The 11,420-nt window shown below is 39.4% G+C and overlaps 1 pseudogene; it reads right to left on the reverse strand.

The window, feature by feature from the left end:
• Window positions 1-1,104: 1,104 nt before the first annotated feature.
• On the reverse strand, window positions 1,105-7,123 carry LOC140346723 (src-like-adapter; annotated as a pseudogene).
• Window positions 7,124-11,420: the final 4,297 nt, after the last annotated feature.

Genomic DNA, 11,420 nt, shown 5'->3' on the forward strand with positions numbered 1-11,420 from the left:
CAGTTAACATGCCCCATGACCCAAACTCGTATTGATTAAAGGGCTTTGAATGAAATGTGCTCAGATAAAAGGCCAGGTCACATTTTCAATAACACTAGTTCAAATTCAGTTGTTTTCTCCTCTGTCACCTCTTTGTAAGCAGCAGAGGGATCCTGAGAATCTGGCTTCAGCAAGTCATGATTCAAGCTATTTGATTGGTCGTCTCCAAAAGGAAGCAACATGAATTAGAATGTTATGGGCTGATTATCACATAAATTGCCTTGTTAATCAGTTTCTTCCTACAGTGTGTATTGTGTGAGAGAGGAAGTGAGATTCAGATAACATCGTGCCCATTACTTATATCAACAGCCCTGATAATGCCGGGGCGGTTGTTTATTACAGTCATCAGTTTTATTGCTGCTGTTATATGGTTCAGTCCTCTGGCACTCTAATGCGGGGGAGATGAGTGGATCAATCACGGCTAGATTAGCTCCTGCAGGAAAAATAACAGGCATCAGGTAAAGGGAGATTGAAGAGGAAAAAGGGGGTGGGGGCACAACAAGCCGCCCACCTAAAAAGACGAAGGCTCAGGCGCAAACACCGCTAAAACACCTTAAACCACTATCCTTTATCTTTGCATTAAAAAAAAAACTAAAACAGTTACCAAATATCTGTAGTATTTAGTGGATGTGATTTAAAATATGTTTTGTTTGTTCTTATTTCACATTCCAGCTAAAAATCATCCAGATGCAGCTCTTGGAGCAAATTATGATATTCATAACTCTGCTTACCTGTGAAGTATCTTGTGGACCCAGAAACATTCACCTCCATTTTTTGACTTTTTAGGCGCTGGACGCCTCGGCGTCTGCTGGTGAGTTTTAGTTTAAGGGTCAATCTCTAAAAGGAAGGAAATGTTTGTTTGAGGTATAGATTTTTTTTTGCTATGTTTAAAGCGATGTTGCAATGCAAACAAATTGTTGTGCAAGCATTGACTGAGAGCAGGCTGATAGAATACATACAATTATTATTAGATTACATATTATTATGATATGTTTGTTACTATATGGTACAGTCATTTAAATTAAAAAATACATTCATCATTTATACTTTTTCTTCCTGTTCCTCTCATGTTGTGGGCTCCTGGGAGAAGAAATGGTGCGCAGCGATGCTGTTCCTCACTCCAGAGCGCACCAAATTTTTGTTGCAGTTCACAGGGTTTTCAAGTTTATTCCTGTCCACTTTTTTCCAGTAAAATTTGTAGGTCATGACGACTGAAGGGTCTATGAGCGCTGTTCCGTCTAAATTGTGCATGTGCGTAATTGTGCACTGCTCCGAAGGTCTCTGTGCACAGAAAATCTGCACTGCACACAAAGTCCACCTCAATTGAAAATCAAATTAAAAACCTAAAAATGTGTACAATGTTATTCAGTGAGTAACAGGCAAGGGTGGACTGGCATAGGGATTTTCCCGGTGGGCTGATAGGTAAATGGGCCGGTGTGGGCCGAGCTGTTGGAGGCAAGAAGCTCCGCCGGGCCCCCTCGGCGTGCACTGGGGTGCTTGGTGGCAAAGGCGGCTAGTCCTCTTGCCACCCAAGAAGGTGATCATGGGTTCGATTCCTGGACCAGACCAACATCACAGGTGGAGTCTGCATATGTTCCTGAAACTGCTGGGCCATTTGACCGCGCCGCGGCTCTGCAGCCAGCCCAGGAGAAAAAATTACTTCAACTCTCGGGCTACTTTTTTCACCCAGTCTGGCCCTGCTACAAAGGTAATTAACAGGATTTTAGTGTTTTTCATTGTAAGTGGATTGAAGCACTTCATTAAAAGTAGTCTAACTTAAATTACTGCTGTAATTTAATTATTTTAACGAAGCATGTAACTTGGATGGATGTGATGCTGGCGTGACCACAGTGTGCATATCTGAGACTCACAGTGGTCCAAGGGGCCTCAAGGGAGTTTGTGTGTTTGCTCAGACACATAAAGAATTAGAGGGAACATTGGCTATAGCGGATGTGTCTGTCTGGGCTATGGTCATGCTGGAGAGACATGGGGCCGTTAATATGCAGCACAGACCATCTACAGAACCAGAGTAGTCGTTGATCATATCTTCGAGGCACTGGAAAGTTAGTCGAGGGAAGATGTAGTACCAGCTGTTGTCCAGTCTGAAGATACGATAGTGCTTTATGTGTCTGTGCTTCACTGACAATTAATACACACCTCTGTTCTTTGAACCCTTGCGGACCAAAAAGGACCCCACATGGTTCACGGTCAGCTCGTCCGCTTTGTGCCGTGCCACACCCTCAAACTGCCACCCGTGGTCACATCTGCATCACCTTTGCTTGTCTTCAACAAGCACACCTTCCACCACTATAAATCGTGTTTACTGAGATAATTTCTCTTCCAATCTGAAAATAGGGAGACATTCACGGGCAGATTTGAGCACATTCCTGGTAAAATAAGATATAATAATAAATATTCCTTTTTTTCAACATCACACACCCTTTGTTATACGCAAACATCCAGCCCCGTTCTATAAATAATGAGCACGTCTCTGAAACCTATGGAAGGAATGTTTACTTTAAAAACAAATTATAATGGATGTAAGGGTGTTAAACATGAATACAGGCCATCATAGTACATTAAAGGTGAAGTTCATTCATTCACCAGACTTAGGGTTGAGGCAATAACTTTTTGTAGTTTATTGTGCAGTTGGCCAACATTTAATCAAAAACATTGTGAACAGGCTGCACACCAGTGGTGCATCTATAATCTTACATCAGTGACATTTTGCTGGAACCATTTTTTCTGAAGGCATTTTTTACACCGCTCAGTATAATAAGGGTTATTTTTAATTTCTTGCATTGATACCTATAATTATGTAGATAATGTAGAGAGGTGGTAGTAGGGCTTATATTCCAAGAATCCAAGACATTTCTTTCAAATAAAATTGTATTTTTAGATTCAACTCTGACTTCTGGATGGTAGAAATGTGATATGATAACGTGAAAATAAAATTTTATTTTTATTTATATTTAATTCAAAAACTCTCGCCCTATGTGAAATGTTTCTCAAATATTGTTTTTTAAAGCTTTAGAGAGACAAAAAATAATCAGTTCCATAAAATGGGCTTTAAACCCTACTATTCCTTTAATTAATTAATTAATTAATTATTATTATTTCCCGTTACATTTTCAATTCAAAGAAAACTTGATAAGGAGGGAGGAAAAACTCGGAACTGCACAAAATGTACTGACCCTTAATCTATTTTTCATTAGGTAAACGTTAAAGCAAAACAAAGGATAATTTTGACCATATTAAATGTCTTGTGAGGGTTAAATATGTGCTTTTGGGTCTTTTACAGGGTCCGTAGTCTTCCCCTGTTGTCTCTGGCGGAAAACCAGCCATGCAACATTTGCCGGCATTGACACGAAGACAACACAGCTCTTTTTTATATTTGGCAATGTTAAGTGTTTTTGTATGTGATTATACAGTGTTATGATAAAAAAAGAAAAAAGAATGTTTTGGCCCAAAGGCTTTATAGGAAAGTTAAGCGTGAAATGGGGGATGAGGGAGAAGGGAGGACATGAAGTAAAGAGTCGGGATTCGTACTCACAACACTGCAGCTGCGTCACACACACAAAGGTGGCTCCTTACTGACTGACTGAATCATTGAAATGTTGATAAAATTGGAATTCTAAAGAGTCATGGGGCAAGAAAGACACGTTGTACTAAATCCAAGAGGACACAAGGAAAGTTGAGAGGGGAAAGAAAAGAAAATGTGAGGAAAAGGTCAGGTGGGAATGTAAGGTACCCAGCCCCACTGTATAATATTGTATACATTGCCTGTATAAAAAAAAGTGACCACTTGGATTCATCTAAGCTAATACAGTAGCCAACTGGATAACTGCTGCATGAATGATGATCTTTCAGCTGCGGCACAGTATTTAAACCCAACTGATGCAAGCGAGTGGCTTCTCATTTCTGAAACAACCACGTGGAGAGACTATGATGATTGAAAAGGGTCAAATCATTGGCATCAAGCAGAGAAAACATCTAAGGAGAAGCAGAAGCCCCTCTTTTTCTTTTTGTTTGGGACAGGCAGTGTATATACACGATTTAATGAAAGACACGGTACATGTCTCAGTATCAAAAACTACATAATTGATATGTGCAATAATCCCAACATCAGTATTTGCACACATTTAGACATATTTATACAATATACACAATTATATTTATAGTGCTAAATCTAAATCAGTCTGCGATATTGGTTATATATAATATACATTTTGACCAAATAAGGTATCACAAATTCTGTACATTTTGTGTACATAGTAAGCCTTTATTTATTTTTATCCTCTAGCAAATTGTGAATGTGAATTCTGTTCAATAGCGATGGCAATAAACCTTTTCTGATTCTGATCTGATTCTGACAATATTTTCAAAGTATTGGTGATTTATCACACCCGAACAGAAAAGTCCATGAATAAAAACTTTTTACAAACTAGTTAAAATTCAATAGAAGAGGTGGTGCATAGCTAAGGAGGCAGATTTTCTAGCACAAGAGAGAAGCCAAGGCAACAAGACAGGAGAGTGGAGGCAGTGTTTTGTATAATTAGAAGAGCTCTTACCCCGGGCCTCCGTTGGGGACAGTTCTAGTTGAGATAAGTGCGATGTTGTTTATCTGCCCAGCTGGTGGTGAGAAGGATTGCAGAACAGGAGGACGGGTTTGAGTGCAGTCAGACACAGAGGAACGATGGCTTGCGGGTATCAGGTTCCTGAACATATGCAACACTTGTGGAGGTCTGTCAGATCAAACAGGGGACCAAGTCTGCAGGGCCAAAAGAGAGTTTATGCTCACATCATGTTTGTTAAGGTACGCATGTTTGATATTTCTAATTTCAAGCCACAGTTTTCTCAGTTTTTCTAATTGGGTTACTTATAGGATTGGATGTAGCTCTGTAGAGCATGTAGCTCTTGATCCAATACCAATCCAATACCAACCTTTTATTGTTAAGAATTGTCATACCAGTGCGATACTGATATGCAATCACATTCCAATGTCCTTAAAATATGTTTTAATGACAGTTATATATATATATATATATATATATATATATATATATATATATATATATATATATATATATATATATATATATATATATATATATATATATATATATATATATATATATATATATTTGTTCGTGGCCCGTAGGCTTCAAACGAGGTGGAATAGTACTTTTGATCTGCTGTAGTGCTGCGCTCCTCTTGGCTGAGGTGAGAAGGAGCTGTGGACCTGATCAGAAGCTGATCTGTGCAGAAGATGCTGCTGCAGCATGTTCAGACCATGCAGAAACATGCAATACTTTACTAGAATGTGTTCCTTATATTTCTATCTGGATCAGTTGGTTGGATGTATGAAGTTATTAGAGCCTAATGGATTTATAAATAAGTGCTTTGTAGATAAACATGACATTTCATAAATGTTCTTATTCAGAGTAAAAACATTACCCATTTGGTACATTTTTAAGACCCCTTTTTAAAAAATGTATTGGGATACGTATCGTAATGAGGGAATTGTATCGGAATATACAAGTATTGGGATACGTATCGTATCGCGAGGGTCTTGGTAATACCCAGCCCTATGTGGCGTGTACATTCTTATATTATTTTAGTCTTCTGTTTAACATATAATTTATGTTCAAGAGTCAAAACCCGAAAAAAGATAAGAAGCAGGAGAGCACGTGACAACTTGGCAATGGCAGATAAACGTCAGGGTTTTTTCCAAACCACGGCTCCTGTAATTCCTGCATTCTCTGACCCACCCTGCACCATGGAATCTATTTTTCAACCCACCCTGCCTAGGTCTATTAAAAAGGTTGCATTGCTTAATTTAGACTGCAGTTTTGAGTCAGTCTGAAGAAGCACCTGAACCCATTTAATTAGTGACAACATGTAGGATCTGCAACTGAGCATTGAGACATTTAAACAATCTAATCATGTAAACACACTTGTCTTTCCATTGCATCCTCTCTCCCACTCACTTGCTCACAAAGTGCAGCGTGCAGGAGCAGTTGTGGAGGAAGGAAGACACAGGTAAATTATTTCACACAGAGAGATCATGGACAGTGGGAACAGTGATGACACAGACATGTTCTCTATATGTTAAGCAACAAAATGTGGTGCGTTTTATTACAATCCAACTCAAATTTAAGGAGAAACGAGCCAAATGAACTGAATTTCGACACTAAATGCTAAGATACATGTACGGTGCAGACATGCATCAGCATTTGACAGCCCACAATGAAATTAAATTCCTTTGCACCCAACAACCCGACCTGCAGGTAAATAATCATAGTAAGTCTTGGATAATTATAAACTTAAATATCTGAAAAATGTAGTATAAATGTTGTATTTATTTATATATATATATATATATATATATATATATATATATATATATATATATATATATATATATATATGTATATATTTATTTATTTATTTATTTATTTTTTTTTTCATTGACCTTTCTTTATCCAGGTAAGAACCCATTTAGCTTGAGGCCTGTGACAAAGGGTGAAAACTTGACAGCACACAAAAAAATGTAAAAAAATACTAATAATAGATTTGTCTAAAGTTTTGTTTAAGTTAAGTATAGGATGGTTTGTGTGTTTATGTATAAATAGCACAAGTAGCTTAAAAGACCTTTGAGTTCCCAGGCCAGCGAGAGACATAGTCCCTCCAGCGTGTCCTGGGTCTTCCCCTGGGCCTCTTCCTGGAAAACATGACCGGAAAACCTCCCCCAAGGAGGCTTTATTGCCATTGTAAAATAGGAACTTGCTTCGGCATTAAGTATTAATTAAATACAACATACAACAATGAATGATCATAGTAGAAATACAAATAAAAAACAGACCTGCTCTGAAACTATATACATCATTTAGAGTTGGTCAGAATAGTGCAAAAAAATGAGCCATGCAATGAATGTTTACTGGTTTGAATAATGGGTACTGCAGAGTGGTTTAAGCACAGCGCACATATGCCGGTTGCAGCATGCGGCATTTGCAGCCGGCTGCAGTGTCATGAGTTTGAATCCCGACTCCAACAATTCTCTCATCCCCCAGTTTTCATCCATCTATCCTGTTTAATAAAGCCTGGGGGCAAAAAAAAAGAAGAATTGTTGGCAACTTTTAAGTGTTCAAAAGTCCAACGGACTCTTGTGGTGGGAGGTTCTGGTCTGGATGGACCGTAGCCTCCTGCCTGAGGGGAGTGGCCTCCTGCCTGAGGGGAGTGGCCTCCTGCCTGAGGGGAGTGGCTCAAATAGTCCAGGATGAGAAGGGTCGGCTGTGATCCGACCTGCTCGTCCCAGAGCCCTGGAGACGTACAGGTCCTGCAGAGATGGAAGTCTGCAGCCGATCACCTTCTGAGCAGAGGCACAATGCGCTGTAGTCTCTGTTTGTCCCTGGCTGTGGCTCCAGCGTACCACACGGTGATGGAGGAGGTGAGGATGGACTCAATGATGGCCGTGTAGAACTGCACCATCATCTGCGCTGGCAGCTGTAATGTCAGTCGACCCAAATTTGTTTTTGTCAATTACTGTGGGCAATGGATGGATTTTAAAGATTTCTATTTTATTTAAGGAAAATGCTTTTTAAACTGTTTACTATAGTTTTCTGTATAATTATTTGTAATTGATTTATGGTGTGCACTTTGGATCAGATACATGGTTAAATCATAGAGATATTGAATAGATTTGAGAGCTTTAACCAGCACCCCACATCCATTTTAGTTTACTGATTGAAGCACAGAGCATGTCAACCAACAATTTTTTAGTCGACTACAGCCCTAGTTAAATCGCAGCGAGGCATGGTAAAGTCCAGCACCTGTAGTACTTGGACTGAGGCAAATCGAATCAGAAGCCCGGATTTTGTAGATTTAGGGCACATTCTATACGACCTAAACTTAATAAAAGCACACTTGTGCCACATAAGTGTCAGTAATGTTGAATCCATTTCGTTTTTGGATTGATTGTCTACGGTTTCACGAAACAACAAAGATAAACTTCAAAAAAGCAAAACTCCAGTCACGTTGCCATTCAGCGCTGATAACTTTCACCTGGCGCCTGAGGTCCATTAAGCTATACAATTTATTACCTCCAGTATTTTCGTCCACGTCTATTGGTTAAATATAAATTACTGTCTGCATTCCTCAAACGACTATTGATAGGCTGTACATTGTTGTAATTATTTGACTAAAGTAAGGACTATTAACACTATTTACTGACTGTTAAACAAAGTAAAACTCCTCTGAGATACAAGGCCTTAATGAAGCACACATGTCTGTCTCTTTCCCACATACCACAAAGACCGCCCTTTTCAATTTAGAATCTCTATCCACTGTCAAGGATCGTCGTAGTTCTTATTAAGTTGACTTGCTATTCAAGCCTCTCTCCAACCCATGTAATTGAATCAAACTAGACAACAATAGAAGAGGATGGGTGCAAAGCCACAGCCAATGTATCACTCCTACTCACAATCACATCACATTCATGCCATGAGCTTCCTTGGCCAAACACACATTGACATGCAAATGATGAGATATTTAGTGCGAGGAATCCAGAGATGATGCCATAAAAAATGCCATTAATTTTACCCCAAAACAGACTCCTTTATCTCTGTGTTTTGGACTTAAGAAATTGTGTGGTGTAAAGCTATTCAATCTTGGTTTTCTCAAGGAGTACATTGTATTCACCGGGACTAATGAGCTTAAGCTATTTGTCCTCATACACACTCCATAAAAAACATGATTCTGTGGGATTTTTCTATCATAAACAATACATATCAAATTTAAGCCAAGACCTCTCACTTCCCAGTCTCACCCTCTTGTATCTTGACATCCTTAGATATGAGTAAAAAGTAAAACCTCCTACCCAAGCATGTGATGTATGCAGCCGGCTCGCTCAGTCCCTTTTATCTAGCTAATGTAACTGAATTCTCCATAAGCGTGAACAGAGAGAATGAAACAGGGATTTTTTGGCGAGAAGATTGAGCTCTTTTGACATGGAATTAGTGATTCATTTTTGAGCATATGCAAATTAAAAAAAATCGAGTTGAAAAGCTCTTTAACTGAGAGGATGTGAAATTCTAGAGCGATCAGTGTATTCCGTGCCTGATCAGAACAAAAAAATGAATGATAACTGTAATTATCATTAGTTACTGTTACAAACCAAATTTTGTCGGCTTCATCTGTGAGTCCGCCCTCATTTCCATCAATCAGATCTTGTACAGTTTGCTTTAAAGTTGTTCTCATCAAAGAATGTCACAGCAGTTCTGTCCTTTTGTTCCTCCCAGAGAGATATGCATCTAATTTGGTCATCTCATCTGTTTGAAGTAAATGAAGCCGGTTTTGCAAAGGACAAATGACAATGACACAAACCTTCCCTATAATGTGCAAATAATCAACTCCAATTATTGTCCTATTTTCAGTCAAATGTGTATTATTCTGTTAACTACGTTTAACGTTGAGTAAAGCAACAAGTGATACTCAAAGACATTGGATTTCTTAATCACCGTAATTATATGCTTGTGGATAGTGGATAGATTTAGTGAAAGCACAGCAGGGATATTAAACTGACTCTGCTCTGTGAGAAGGAGGAGCAGATCAGCTAAAGCATTCTTTTTGTTCTGTAAAATCAATGACTTGCTTCACGCTGGTGTGTGACTCAGAAGACCTGATACACAATCAATTTGTATGTGCTCTGTGAGAGGATTGACGCATTGAGGTGCATCTGCGTACAACTTGCTTCATTTTTTTTTCAACTAGTGAGTTTACTGGCTTGGATTAAAACTCATCTTGTTGACGTCCCGATAGTGCTATCCATCTGCCATATTCATAGAAAACTCTCCTTTCATAATTGTGTAAACAATAGGCTCTTTGCCCAAGTACACTGTAGCAATGTTGATTTTACTCTAAATTAAAACATTAAAACATGTCACAGATGGAGAATGTTATTAACCCTTGATAGAAATTGTTTTAAATTGAAAATCCTTGACAAGTTGTCTCAGGTGCATATCCATCTGTCCATCCATTGAATACTGATTCCAAACTTAATGTTTCTTGGACCTATCCTGTTTTGGGGAATTGGGGCAATCGTTTTGGTCATCCTTTTAATAATACTCGAAATAATCATAATTCTTATTAACCAGACGCTCAAAGTTGCTTTATAATTGTGTGTATTAGTCATTAATTTGTGGTGTTAAGCTATTGTAGCCACATCTGCCTGGGCAAGTTGAGTATGTGAGTGGCCGCGGTCCCTCACACACACACTCACATTCATACAGATAATATAATAGATCCATGTTCATACTGGGCAAGGTGAGTATAATATAATAGATCCATAATCATACTGGGCAAGGTGAGTATAATATAATAGATCCATAATCATACTGGGCAAGGTGGGTTTAATATAATAGATCCATAATCATACTGGGCAAGGTGGGTATAATATAATAGATCCATGGTCATACTGGGCAAGGTGGGTATAATATAATAGATCCATGGTCATACTGGGCAAGGTGGGTATAATAAGATAAGATAAGAGATAAGATAAGATATTCCTTTATTGTCCCACATGGGGAAATTTCATTGGTGCAACGCAGGTAGATACAGAGGTAGATACAGAAGAACAGATCACTTATAGGAAGTCTGAAAAACACTTTCAGTAGAAGATCTCCTATAAATAAACAAAAACTCCCATAGACAAATAAATACATAAATACCATGTCATGTGATCACGACAGTAATTGCACATGAATATGTGTCACGACAGCACATGAATTGCACATGAATTTCACAGTAATTGCACATGAATTGCACATGAATTCCAACAGCAATTGCACATACGACAGAATTGCACATCAGTATTAGGTTAGGTCAGTATTGCGCCGGGATAACGTGACGATCTCCGGGTAAGACGACTGTTCTCCGCAGTTTCATGAGTTCCTCCTTTGTGGAAACGCGGTACGGCACCGGCCGGGGGGCGGGGCCGGAGCCGGGGGGCGGGGCCGGAGCCGGGGGGCGGGGCCGGAGCCGGGGGACTCAGAGCCAAAACAAATCGCAACGACACGACGAAAACACTCAATCCAGCCGAATAAAGTCTAAACAAGTTAATTTAAAGCGATTCCAGTGCGTGTCCCGATCGTTCGTGAAGTTCCTCTTTCATATAAACGTGTATATAAACGTGTACCGACGACACGCCGTACTTTAGCGCGGCCAGAGGGCGCGGGGGGGGGGGGGGGGGGCTGGTGGGCTCGCTCGGAGCTAGCTCACGTCACAACAACACAACGAACGCAACGAAAAACGCTCAAATCCAGCCGAAAAAAGTCAAAAACAGTTGAATTAAAAAACTATTCCAGCGCGTGTCCCTATCGTAC

The sequence above is a fragment of the Eucyclogobius newberryi genome, unplaced genomic scaffold (genome assembly GCF_026437365.1).
Source record: "Eucyclogobius newberryi isolate DKJ021-1_F unplaced genomic scaffold, fEucNew1.0.hap1 SCAF_6, whole genome shotgun sequence".
In the NCBI taxonomy this organism is placed as follows: Eukaryota; Metazoa; Chordata; class Actinopteri; order Gobiiformes; family Gobiidae; genus Eucyclogobius; species Eucyclogobius newberryi.